Source organism: Tachypleus tridentatus, chromosome 2, assembly GCF_004210375.1.
Source record: "Tachypleus tridentatus isolate NWPU-2018 chromosome 2, ASM421037v1, whole genome shotgun sequence".
NCBI classification, from domain to species: domain Eukaryota; kingdom Metazoa; phylum Arthropoda; class Merostomata; order Xiphosura; family Limulidae; genus Tachypleus; species Tachypleus tridentatus.
In genome coordinates, this window is record NC_134826.1 from 18147012 (window position 1) to 18161349 (window position 14338).

Sequence of the window (14338 nt, forward strand, 5' to 3'; positions counted from 1 at the left end):
TATATTTTTATTTCTTTTCATTGATATAAATTATTTCTTGTTGTTTGGAGGAGGTGACGTAAGTGAAACAAAATGTTTAACTCACGATTTCTTAATTTAGTTTTTTTTAAAATGAATGTGAAACAAGTACTCGGAGAAGAAACGATTATGTGCAGAATTACCCATATTTTGCATAACCATTAAAACACAAAAATGAACGAGCCAGACTTTTAAACTTAAACCAAAACTTTTGGGTTTCAAACTTCCCGATCGAAACTCAACCAAAATAGTCACTCGGGAAGTTTTAAACCCAAAACTCATATATTTAATAATAAAAAAAATGCACCCACAATTACGACGATACCAACCAGTCGCCTATATGTTTGAAAGTAATATGTAATACAAATTGTCCCCCATTCCACAGTGACACAGCGGTACATCTGCGGACTTACACTGCTAGAAACCGGGTTTCGATACTCGTGATGAGCAGAGTACAAATATCTCATTGTGTAGCTCTGTGCTTAATTACAAACATACAACACAACTTACGTCGCCAGTTTCAAAGTTACTTGAATCTAGCGTTGTAAGAACTGTTAGATTTTATGTTGAAGATTATTGTGCCTTAAAGAACACCTACTGTTTAATTTTATATAGAATATTATTGTTTCGTATAGAACACCTACTGTTGAATTTTATATAGAAGATTATTGTTCCATATAGAACACCTACTGTTGAATTTTATATAGAAGGTTATTGTTTCCTATAGAACACCTACTGTTGAATTTTATATAGAAGATTATTGTTCCGTAAAGAACACCAACTGTTGAATTTTATATAGAAGATTATTGTTCCTTATAGAACACCTACTGTTGAATTTTATATAGAAGATTATTGTTCCGTATAGAACAACTTTATATATCTGTCTGAATTTCCTTTTCGTTATTGATTTCCAAATACCGAAATTCTGATTGACTGATTTTTACACTGATTTTCATTATGACGTGTTATTTCAGAGCTGACATGACTTCTCTTACTTAAAACATAGTAAGTAGAGTATGTTTATTTATAGTAAAGCACAAAGCTACACAACTGTGTTCTTCTCACCACTGGTATCGAAACCCGATATATAGTGGTGTAAATCCGCAGGCATGCCGCTTAGTCACTAAGAGGGGTCAAATAAAGAAAGTATGTAACTCAATGTTTCACACATAACTGTGTGTAAACGTGGCCAATACTTTGAAAGAATAACATAAACTGGCTCGTTTGGATTGAGAAAATATTTTACATAGAAGGTCGAAACGTTGTTCGCTCTTCTATGTAAAATATTTTCTCAACCCAAACGAGCTGTTTTTACATATATATTTCTCTACAAGTTGGGTTTTCTCGACATCACTGAATAACATAAACCGTTTGTACAGCAGTAGATGTCTTGTTTTCATCTATCTCCACTTAAGAAAAAAATAAAATGTAGATTATATAACTGTTAACAAATTGATTTTTCAACTTGCTTAAGAAAATATACACCCATCTATTTTATTTCTCTCAAAATCTCTTGTTACGAAAAATTTGCATGTGTTTTTTTTTAATTCAGATTGTATATTTAACATTTAAATAACTTGGTTGTTTAACAGTTTGGCTACGGAGACACAAACGCCATCTTTTTAGAATCGCGCTTAACAGTCAATGTTCTTAAAAATTACAAACGAAAGCAATGGTCACTTCTAGCAGAATTAGAGGCTTCACAAGATAACCAATGAACGTTAACTTTACTTTCAAAACGAATATAGAGATTTAATAAAAGACATGTTTGTTTGTCTGTTTGTTTTGAATTTCGCGTAAAGCTACACGAGAACTATCTGCGATAGCCGTCCCTAATTTAGCAGTGTTTTGTTTGTTTATTTTCTGAATTTCACGCATAACTACACGAGAACTATCTGCGCTAGCCGTCCCTGGTTTAGTCGTGTAAGACTAGAGGAAAGGCAGCTAGTCATCACCACCTACCGACAACTCATGGGCTACTCTATTACCAACAAATTGTTGGATTAACCGTCAAATTATAACGCTCAAATGGCTGAAAGGACGAGCGTGTTTGGTGTGAGGGGGATTCGAAACAGCGATCCCCAGGTTGCGAGCCGAACGCCCTAATCACCTGTCCATGTCAGGTCTGATAAAGACAGGATATATAGAATTAACTCGTCACAATTATATTTCTGCTGACATCATTTGTTATCATTTAGTCCTTAATTAGGCCTTATAAAGGTGCACACTTAAGTCATCTTATGTTATGTAGTGCTTTCTTGATTTTCTCAACATCATGTAAATGTGCACTTGTTGTTTAAGTACTTTCATTATAGCCTCTCAAGATCTGAAATCCAAGTAACATTCTACGCCGTTAATATTCTGCAACATTTTTTTCTCTATTTGGTTTTGACAGAATTATTTTATGTCAGATGTTATGTTTCATAGAATATCAAAAATTGCGAAATTTCCATCTATGGATTTCTACTTGATTATCTAACATCTATATAAGATACTTATACAGGGTGTTCGGAAAGTCACTGTGCAGTTTTGTAATCATATGTCTATTCAGTCTATTTTAATCCAGCAACTGATAGCGGTGTTTAGAAACAAAATAAGAAGGATCCAGGCCTGTATTGATGCCAACGGGGGTCACTTTTAACATTGTTTATAATTGTCATTCATATTTACCTCATGTATTCTATATTGAAACATGTCTGTTAATAAAGTGCACAGTGACTTTCCGAACACCCTGTATATTTAGTATTCCACCAGAGCTAATATTTAACCTGTTATAGTTTAACAGGTTTATTACTCAGGTCCACTTTATTTTGCTGATACAAAGTCAGAGCTCTAGAAATATTTCTGTTTCCTCCCTCCCCCAGTGTCACAACAATATGCCTGTGAATCTACACCCTGAAAACTGGGTTTCAATACTCGTGGTTGACAGAGCACAGAACACATAGCTCATTTTTTAGATTTATGCTTAATTCCAAACGAACAAATACTTCTTATAAGCCCAGTATTTATATTTACAGGCCCAGCATGGCCAGGAGGTTAGGGCGCTCGACTCGTAATCTGAGGGTCCTTGGTTCAAATTCCTGTCACACCAAACTGCTTGCCCTTTGATCCGTGGGTACGTTATGACGTGACGGCTACTCTCACAATTCGTTGGTAAAAAAGTGTATCAAGAGTTGGCGGTGGGTGGTGATGACTAGCTTCCTTCCCTCTGATTAGTCTTATACTGCCAAATTAGAGACTGCTAGCGCAAGTAGTTCTCGTGTAGCTTTACGCGAAATTCAAAAAAACAAACAAACATACATATCGTTTTCTGTGTAAATACTCAGTAGTCATGCGTGCTGTTTCCATGAGAAATACACCGTAGCTACGCATATTTCTCATCGAAATATACGTGTTAGTTTCGCATATCATGCCCTTAAGAAATACTCAACAGTCACACACGATCTCTTGAGAAATAGTTCTTAGTCATGCATATAATCAACTGAACAATGCTCAGAAGTCACTCATGAAGCGCACCCAGTGGCACAGCGGCATATCTGCGGGCTTACAACGCTAGAAACCAGATTTCGATACCCGTGGTTGGCACAAACAGTCCATTGTGTGCTTAATTCCAAATACAAACGGATAAAGTTTTCTAGTATTGCAAACTATTTACTCTCAGTTATACGTTCCTTCCACGCAAAATAAATACATAAACGTCTTGTTATTGTTACTCAAACTAATTCAATCAAATACAATACTGTTAGTTTAATATTATTGTATTTCTACTTTTTCTATGCCTGAATAGTTAGCAACGTTTAACAAGTAACATTGTTCTACCCTGTAACGTCGAGAGTTTCTCTAACCAAGCCAATCATAACAGTTAAAGAGAGCTTCATTGTTTAAACCTTAACAATGTGTTTAGTTATCAAAGAACAAAAAGATGTCTGTCTTCTATCCGGTTTTGCTTTTAAAACAACAAAACTGTTATTATTCAAAGCCACTATAAACGCATAAAATTTGATAGGCGAACAATTTATTTAGTTTGAGAATGCTTTGGTTCTTAGCTTTAAATCGCGTATTTTGATATATTTATTATCCCTAAAAAAAAGAAAGTAATATGACAGTTGAATAGAAATTGTGGAAATAGCCGTTGGTACTAAAATCGTATATAGAAATGCTCTAAATCAAAGTTTTGTAGAAGAACGTGTGCTTACAACACTAAAATATAATTTATATTTATGATTACGAAAATATGTCGTTGTTAAAAGCACATTTAAGTAAAGAAATGTGGATTTTTTAAACAAAATGTTAACATAACTAAAGAAATCGTTCACGGAACATCCAATATGGGTTTTGACTAAACTAAATTAAAAATATAAAGACATGTCTGACATTGAAATCATTAAAATTGACTCACTTTTGAGGTATAGTTTCAATAATATCTTCGTTTTCTGGTTCACACGCCTACTGACATCACACGTCAGTTTAGTTCTTTCTGTGTTCTTACTTCTGCCTCGATTTCGTAACCTGCTAATTGGTTTCACTCGTCGTTAATATTACGATAACGAATTCAGGTTGTGTGGAAAGAAATATGTCCATATTTTAACGCATGTTCGGTATAAATTTTTCTTTCTGCTTTCCTTCTGAGGAAAAAAACAAAACAAAGTAGGCCTACACCACCGTAAAAGGTTTGGCTCCTTCGAAATAGGAGTACTTGGTCCACGCCCTATACACGTCTATTAAAACGTTTCGTTTTCAGCTTTGAAAAATATTGCTGTTCGATATATGTTTGGTGTATATGATTATTTCAGTCCGTTTCATTTCCCATCCAATCAATTGTTGTTATATTTAAGCATATTAGTATGTCATCTAAGATCGTTTCGCTTTATATTCAAGGAATTTATCGCGAATAAATAAATATATGAGCCCAAATACTAAGATATTGTATAACAGTCTATAGAAGTATAATAATATTTGGATGGTAAACACCGAAACAAGTAAGAAATATAACATGACAACTATTATAACCATCTTGAAGGGTAGGGACAAAACTGAATACCTCTGCAACGGTATAACTGATGTTGTTGTGATGTTTCGTTGAGATGGATGGCGTTTCGTATACAACTACAACTCCAAGAATAGTTGTGCAAATAAATACAATGGTAAAGCACAGCTCACACAATCCTGTTGTACTTTTCGAAACATAAAGACACAAGTAGATTCTTAAACACGTGTTTCCTTCACGTGTCTGGACTTATTAAACATCCGTATCTCATCAATTTCCAAAGATTCTTTACATCTACTACGTTTATTATTGGTGTTACGTGAGAATATATCAGTTCATACGAAATGTCAAATATCTCTTTAGTGAGCGACATTTGGTATTGGATGATAATCTCGTCTTTTTAGAGGAAACAAAAATATACTGGACTGCACAAGTCGATTTTACTTTCATAAAATGTATATGTAAATAATTCCAGATCTAAGAACAGAAATACGACTAGTAGAAAAGTATTAATAACAAAACAATTCTAAACAGAGAGTCAATATATATGTAGATAACTCAAGATCCAACAACAGCTACATGTCTTGCAAGGTAATTCTCTCAAAGTCACATTGTACATTACAGAAAAACCTCTTTTTTTTTTTTTTTACAAACCCTTACTACAAATGAGAATTTGGGTAATTTTCTTTAGGAGTATTATAATGTTTACATTTTTTATAAATTTCATCTGCAGTGCAAAATGGTTAGGGAAGGCCTAACCTACAGTAGTTTCTTTCTGACAATAACGTGGAATAGTTATTACAGTGATGAGTTTGAATACAATATTATTTACAGATTGGCAAGTCTGAACTCCCGAAGTAACGCTAGAAAACATCAGGGTTCAAGAGAGATCTCTGAAACTCAACAAACAAGCTCTGAGTATTGTTATTTTCAGACAAGCGTGCACTCTTTTATACTTATGTTTTAGAACCATTCATAAATAAATGTTAATTAATTTGCAACATAATTTCCCAACACTTTACACACATAAACCTATTTAATCTGTTTCAAGATTCTCTTATATCATGTATAGAAGACAAGCAAGGCATTGAGTATTTTGCCCGCAAATTTAGTGTGAAAAGTTGTGCACAATGCAAAGTGTGAAATCTCCTAAGTTACATATTTAATCTATTTCAAGATTTTCTTATACCAAGCGTAAACCGCAAATTCAGTGTAAAAACTTATGCAAACGCAAAGTGTGAAAACTTCTAGGTTACATATTTAATCTCGTTCAAGATTCTCTAGAAGTCAAGCAAAGCAATGAATCCTTTTGCCCGCAAATTTAGTGTGAAAAGTTGTGCACAATGCAAAGTGTGAAATCTCCTAAGTTACATATTTAATCTATTTCAAGATTTTCTTATACCAAGCGTAAACCGCAAATTCAGTGTAAAAACTTATGCAAACGCAAAGTGTGAAAACTTCTAGGTTACATATTTAATCTCGTTCAAGATTCTCTAGAAGTCAAGCAAAGCAATGAGTCCTTTTTCCCGCAAATTCAGTGTACAAACTTACGCACAACGCAAAGTGTGAAAACTTCTAGGTTACATATTTAATCTCGTTCAAGATTCTCTAGAAGTCAAGCAAAGCAATGAGTCCTTTTTCCCGCAAATTTAGTGTAGAAACTTACGCACAACGCAAAGTGTGAAAACTCTGAACTCTGGAAATAATGACAATATTATAAACGCAAAATTTGCTTAAACAAGTGTAGAAATAAGTGAATATTTTTATTGGTTATATACGTATAACTAATAAACTAAAACTTACAAGTAAACTTAAGTACCATAAAGTACAAGCGATACACTTTAACTGAATGTTGTTTTAACGGTGGTGAATTGTTAACGTAAAGCTGCAATATGCTATATCTGTCCATCGTGGGAAACTGAACTCTGGATTCTTTAGTTAAATGTTTGTATATACGGTTTAAAACGATTCATTAGAATTAAAAGAAGGAAGTATTGAAATAAAGTACACACTTTAACTGAGTAACAAATTGAATCCTTAGGACTAAAGCTCCGCAAGTCCACTAAAACTCGGCCGCAACTAGGTAAATCTCTTAAAAATTGGTCTTAATTACTTATGGCAATATGAAGACACATTATGGAGCAAAATCTAGTGACGTCATTAAATACTACAAAATTTCTGGTTTTTAGCCTAAAGTTTACGATATTCTATGTCCGTTTGTACTTTTTCTTCCAACCAGTGTATCTGTGGCGAGCAAGTTTTTGATAATTAGAAATGTCGGTAAACAAATTAACGCATTTAATGAAAAAGAAAACGTAGAGAAATTATACGATTTTGGAGAGAGCTTTAGACATTTTTCTTTGTGTAAGTTCTTCTTTTGTCTTTGAAACTATCGAGTTTGAAAAAAGTTGAAGGAAGTCAAAATGCAAACCATTAAATTATTGAAACAACGCTAGCGAAGTTTAACGTCGCAAATGACTAGGAATACACCTATGGTAGTTTCAAAGTGTATTTCGTATTCATAACGAAAAATGAACGCAATATGCATTACGGGGAATGACATTATATGCCAGTTTCACAAGTCACCTAAGAACTCAATGCTATTAGAATGTTTTTAACGGACGCAGATTGCTCAAAATTTGAATTTCATTCTCTTTCTGTCACTACTAAACTACTACCAACTGTAGTTAAACAGGGCTGATTTCACTAACTTGAGTTTTTGTCGAAGCGCTTGCATTGCGAAAGTGATTTTGGCGCTGATGAAATCGTAATTTTTGTCTAGATTACACACAATAAACAACCAATTCTGAATTGACTGGCTTTGATATCAGAACCTTTAAATGAGTTATTTAACACGGCAGAAAGAATCTGTGTTTTTTGTCAGGATTACGTGGAATAATCACGCGGTTTCTTAAGTGTTAGGCTGGCTGTTAAATTGGAAATTTTAATCGGTTTACTCAAATAATTTCAACCTTGTACAAGAGGATAAGTGCCTACGTTGTAAGTATAAAAATAATATGCATTTTTTCCTTCTACAAACTAATCACGCAACACAGAAACGCAACTCCAAGATGCAACAACTGAACCACTAAAACTAAAGTGACGTAAACACACACCAAAGTACATGGTTATTATACATTCATGTTAATTAAGGTCTCAGATTCAAATAAATTCGTTACCTTCTTGGTAGGAAAGATACTTTTGCAAATCAAACTGCATTCGATGGCGAGGGGTGTTACTCGAAATTACTACGTCACAAAGTGGCTGCAGTGTTAAGGAAAACAAGATGGCGGATTAAGTTGAACGTTGTCTTTCAACAAAGGGCATGAGATTGTTTATGTCGGAAACACGTTATTTGTCACAACATACAATAAAATATCAGGATTTTTTTAATCGCATTTTTACTAATTAGAGACATTAATCTTTGGTGGAAAAAACTTATAGGATGGACGAGAATTTAAATTTTCATGTTGAAGTTAAGATCATCATTAAAACGAAAGAACAAGGTAGCCATCCCAGTCTGAGAAAACTACCAATGTGGTTGGTGGCGCTGCTATTACCGCGGCTACTTTAAATGTGAGTGATGGCAAAATATCCAATGCGAATAGAGGGTGGTTCCACAAGTATAAACAACAACTTTATCATCAAATAAGCGAAGTGGACGAAGTTTTCACTTGATGAAATGTTGCGTAAACTATTCAATGATCTTCTTTCAAGGATCTAGAAGTTAGTTCTTTCTCTTTCATCAGGATCACCTCCGAAGAAGACAACCTCACGTTTTTAGCAAAGAAGTCCTGAAAAAAAAAATGAGTCCTTTAATTACAGGTGAGTAGCATTCGTTTTCGGAATAGAGTACACGCTTCAACTGCGTAATAAATTTAATCTCTAGGACTAAAGTTACGAAAATCCACGAAATCTCTGATGCCATTAGGTAAATCACTTAAAAATTGGTCCCAGGTTAAAACTTCGTTTCAAGTCTTCCAGAGTAGATCCAATTATAGTTAATATTAGCAACAGCATGACTGAAATAGATGTTGTTGTTTTTAATTTAACAGAAATTGGCCGAAATCAAAGTTGTCCGAGTCAGTCGTGTTCTTGATGTAGTAAAATTATCCCTTACATTTTCAGTTTCTGTTTTTTTCCAGTTTGTTCGTCTTTGGAATGAATGATTTGTGTTTGGAATTATAAGTTGGGTTTTTTGCTTGGAATATATATCTTCTTATGATAACTATAAAAGTGGATACAAGCGACCCGAAATAATGTAAAATTAACCGTGATGAAATGTTAAATGTAACATTTGTGTTGCGTTTTGAATTAAGAATTGCTATACCTGGATCCCTGATGATCTAAATCTGGACACGCAACCGATGGGGGGGACAGCAACATGAAACTAGAGGCAATAAATGAAAAGAGTAACATAATTTTCATAAAGCGCTTCTTGCTTCTTATGTTTCACAGAGAAAACCTGTAGAAATAAACATAGTGGTATTTACTCAGAAATGTTATTATTATCGAAGAATACACATACATCAACAAAATGTTTGATACACATTTTCATAATATTCATTCTTCACTAAATAATTAGCCATTCTATAGGGGGAAAACATTCACACTATTATTATCTTATGTTTACTTTAAGCTAAATACTAATTTACACTTAGGCCTAGCCACAAATGTGCAAAATACAAGAACTTGTTGTCACGAAACAAACAAATGAAAAGCAAACCCTAACGACTTAACTTATATTCAGTTAAGGGTTTATTTCACAAACACACAAAATAGATTATGAATGAACTAAAGGTAATAAAATAAGTGTTAAATGTGTTACCTCAGAAACGGAATTTTAACACATTTTCGTACACGTGTCGGCTTCTCTGGGACGATCTTGTAAGGGAAAAATTTTTCATACAATATTAAAGTGGCTCCTAACCTCCACTGGGAACTATAGAAAAATAAATATAATTATCAAACTAATTCTATCACTGGATTATGTAAACAACTTTTTTAAATGTATTCGTTTTAAAAGCCATAAATTCAAAAGTTTTTGGGTATGTTTTTATGGAGTATCTAAATAGTATTGTTTCCCTGCATCAAGCTGTAAGATTGTTATTAAGGTATGCGATGTTATAGTGAAATAAACACCAAATGTGAGCCATGAATAAAACATATTTATTAAGTGAGTGTAATATAGCTGCTATTTCAGGTATAGCCACGAGCTGCACCAATATTTTTAATTATTTATCAATTACTAAGTGATATTGCGTTTTCATTTAACTAAAATTTCGCTTGACGAAATGTCAAGTTTCGACCACAGAAACTAAATCAACTAATTGTAAAGTCTACGATATACACTTTCCAAGGTGGAATATTCCATTGTTCAAAAGATACATATAATTGTCATAAGACAACAGACATAATAAACCAGTTCATCACTATAATTCACGAAACAGCGCATATGTTGTTTATATATTGAATTCTTTTGAAGATTTTTGTATCTCGACAATGCTCCAAACAGTTTCAGCAAATATTATACGACTCATTTTGTAAAACTAAAAATAAATAAATAAACACTTGATACTACTTAGAAAACTTCTAAGTGTACAAGTATAAATCAAAAAGCCTTAACACATCTGAGTAACACATAAACACTTTTTTGCTCACCCAAACACGCTACCTAAAACGAAACTCAACACCACAATCTTAGTTTTCATTCCACACAAAATACACTTAACTGTACGCTTTTATCAAGTCCTCTTCTTAGTGGGCCCGACATGACCAGCGGCTTAAGGTGCTCGACTCGTAAATTCGAGGGTTGCGGGTTCGAATCACCTTCACACCAAACATGCTCGCCCTTTAAGCCGTGGGGGCGTTATGATGTGATGGTCATTCCCATTATTCTTTGGTAAAAGAGTAGCCCAAAAGTTGGCGGTGGGTGGTGATCACTAGCTGTTTTCCCTCTAGTGTTGCACTGCAAAATTAGGGACGGCTAGGGCAGATAGTCCTCGTGTAGCTTTGAGCGAAATTCAAACCAAATCTCTCCTTAAATTAAAAACAATCCTTTTTTTTTCTCAAATCCGTTTTAAAGTAGAAATTCGTAATTATGTAGTAATTCTACTAAATTACATTTTAGAAGCAGCAGCTTTCTAATCATGATAACGGTATTAATCTGTTTTCATAAGTTATATATACTTAAGTACTTATGAAAAACATCTTCCAGTCGCTCAAACTAACACAGCTAACAACTTACAAGTCGACATAAAAAGTACGTCCAAGCAACAGTCCGTCTGATCTTGAAGTCAAACCAGTAATTATTTTCTTTTTTGCCCCAAAAAAACATTTCCTGAATGCTGAGAAGGAATATTTGACGTATTGGTTCTCCAACTCTGAAATTAAACAAACATAGGAGTTATTATATGATCTTACTGCGGTTTCAGGAACATTCTTCGTTTATATGAAATTATACTTTGAATGTATGAATGTTTATTGGAAAGTATGCTTTGAACTTATGAATGTTCCGTGTTTATATGAAAGTGTGCTTTGAATTTATGAACTTTCCGTGTTTATATGAAAGAATGCTTTGACTTTATGAACGTTTCGTGTATGAAAGAATGCTTTGGCTCTATGAACGTTTCGTGTTTATATGAAAGTATGCTTTGAATTTGTGAACTTTCCGTATTTATATGAGAGTATGCTTTGAATTTGTGAACTTTCCGTATTTATATGAAAGTATGCTTTGAATTTGTGAACTTTCCGTATGCTTTGGTTTTAGAAATGTTCTTTTGTTTATGTGAAAAAATATTAAATTCCAGGAAAGTTTAATGATTATAGAAAAGTGAACTTTGGCTTCACGAATGTTTTTTGATTGTATGAAAATATATTTTAGTTTCAGGAATGTTCTATGCTTACATGAAAGTGTGGCTTGGTTCCAGGAATGTTCTGTGACTATATGAAAGTATACTTTGGATTCTCGAATGTTCTTTGAGTATACGAAAATGTGATTTGGTTTCATAAATGTTTCGTTGGTTATATGAATTTCTACTTCGGTTTCAGAAATGGTCTTTGATAACATGACCAGTGGATGTTGTCTCACTACCTGTCACTTTTACTGGAGCCTGTGATGTGTTAATTCATATCAGAATTCATAAAGTAATGTGTTTATTTCCAAAGTTAAACCACAGAAGAGCCGCTTACTGCGTTGGTTCTAAAATTTAGGTGTGTGGTGACAAAATAAACAAGTACGTTTAGGTTTTCAATCTCTAAGCTACTAGCGTAGTGTAAAGAAAAATGGTACCAAAAAATCGAGTGATTTCGAATAATTCACTATTTTTATTCCCGTGAAGAAGAATAGAAAACTATTAAAAACATCACTTGAGTTTTGGTTTTGTTTTTTTCTTTTAGATTTATTGCACATTTTATGTGTAATCTTGTGTACTAGTTCTTTCATCAGAATCTGAGCTGATGGTGTTAATAATAGCAGATCAGGAGAAATATAAGTAAGTTTAAACTTGTCGAGTACACTTTGGAAGTTATGCCTCACGTGAGATGCGAGAGGAAGCTCCTGATTAGAATCCAAAGATTAAATGGGACAATATTGATGAGTTATTTAGATCAAACGTGAATATGGTTAGGCATATGATGGATGAATGACGGCCATGACAGCTTAACTCTCCTTCAATAATTATATACTCAAATGATGTTGTAACTGCACGTATATGTGTGAATCCAAACATAAAGCTAATATGACAGCAGATTCATAATACATAAACCGTACGTTTAAAACTAATATGACAGCAGATTCATGCTACAGAAACCGTAAGTTCAGAGCTAACATGAAAGAAGATTCGTGCTACAGAAACTGTAAGTTTAAATCTTATATGACAACAGATTCATGATACAGAAACCATGAGCTTAAAGCTACTATGACAACAGATTCATTCTACAGAAACCTCAAGTTTAAAGCTAATATGACAGCAGATTTATTCTACAAAAACCGCAAGTTCAAAGTTAATTTGATAGCAGATTAGTGCTACATAAACCGTAAGTTTAAAGATAACATGAAAGCATATCCATGCTGCAGAAACCTTAATCTTAAAGTTAATATGAAACAGAATCATGCTACAGAAACCGTAAGTTTAAAGATAACATGAAAGCATATCCATGCTGCAGAAACCTTAATCTTAAAGTTAATATGAAACAGATTCATGCTACAGAAACTGTAAGTTTAAAGCTAATATGACAATAGATTAATGCTACAGAAAATTTAAGCTTAAAGCTAATATGACAGCAGAGTCGTGCTACAGAAACTGTAAGCTTAAAGCTAATATGACAGCAGGTTCATGATACAGAAGATGTAAGTTTAAATATTACGGTTTATTATTATTCTCTGTGATACATACAGTTACGACAGAAAGTGTTTGTACACCTGCGTCGTGAGTAGTGTTTTCCTTATAACTTAAAAAATTTTCATAATTAGGATAATGAACGTAGAGTATATTATAAATATTATACTAGCACACATCTATATAAATTTTTATGCAAATTAAACGATAAATAAACTGTTTATAAACAAATAACCAAACACAAAAGGGACAGAAAGTGTTCATGCGCCTACTTTAATGGTCAGTTGTGTAGCCTTTCAGGTGAATTACTTGGCTCAATCTCTCCTCATAGCCCTCCATGATCGTTTGACAGTACTCGACTGGTATTTCCTTCCATTCTTCTTTACAGAAGGCCTCCAACTCTTGCAAGTTTTTCGGATGACGCTGATGGACCCTGGTCTTCAACTCATGCCAAACGTTTTCAATTGGGCTGAGATAGGGTGACTGCGATGGCCACTTCAGAATGCTTATATGGTTCCTCTGCAACCAGGATTGCACATATTTCGATGTGTGCTTAGGGTCATTGTCATGCTGGAAGATCCAACGACGCCCAAGCCTCAAGTTCCGAGCATCATTCTTGATATGAGTGCCTAATATATCAACGTACTCTTCTTTTTTCATGATTCCGTTGACACGGTGAAGGCTGCCTACACCAGAAGAGCTGAAGGAACCCCATAGCATGATCAAGCCACCTCCGTGTTTAACTGTAGAGACGGTGTTCTTTGGAAGATTTCGTTACCCCTTCTTACGGAAAATGTAGCGAACATCATTGTGGCCGAAAAGCTCGATTTTAGTCTCGTCTGACCAAATAATACTCTTCTAATAGGTAAAGGGTTTATCTACATGCTTTTTTGCATACCTCAACCGTGCTTCTAAATGAACAGGCTTTAAATATGGAGTTCTACGAGGACGGCATGCTTTGAACTCAGAAGAGCGTAACATGTTCGTAACTGTA

General features: G+C 33.9%; 2 long non-coding RNA genes across 14 annotated transcripts in view; one reads left to right on the forward strand and one right to left on the reverse strand.

Annotated features, from left to right (window-relative positions):
• Window positions 1-14338, reverse strand: part of LOC143238941 (uncharacterized) — a 167310-nt gene that overhangs the window by 66880 nt on the left and 86092 nt on the right. For 3 of the 5 annotated variants that reach the window (XR_013020856.1, XR_013020858.1, XR_013020850.1), the window contains 4 exons: window positions 11253-11388; window positions 9834-9947; window positions 9336-9470; window positions 8185-8799 (listed from right to left, as the gene is read on the reverse strand). This is a non-coding gene — a long non-coding RNA (uncharacterized LOC143238941). Of the gene's footprint in view, window positions 1-8184; window positions 8800-9335; window positions 9471-9833; window positions 9948-11236; window positions 11389-14338 lie in introns of all 5 variants that reach the window. The other 2 variants (XR_013020855.1, XR_013020849.1) reach the window with 2 other exon arrangements.
• The window catches only part of LOC143238908 (uncharacterized), a 59022-nt gene continuing 53374 nt past the window's right edge, over window positions 8691-14338 (forward strand). For all 9 annotated transcript variants that reach the window (XR_013020835.1, XR_013020841.1, XR_013020844.1 and 6 more), the window contains exon 1: window positions 8691-8830. This is a non-coding gene — a long non-coding RNA (uncharacterized LOC143238908). The remainder of the gene's footprint in view (window positions 8831-14338) is intronic.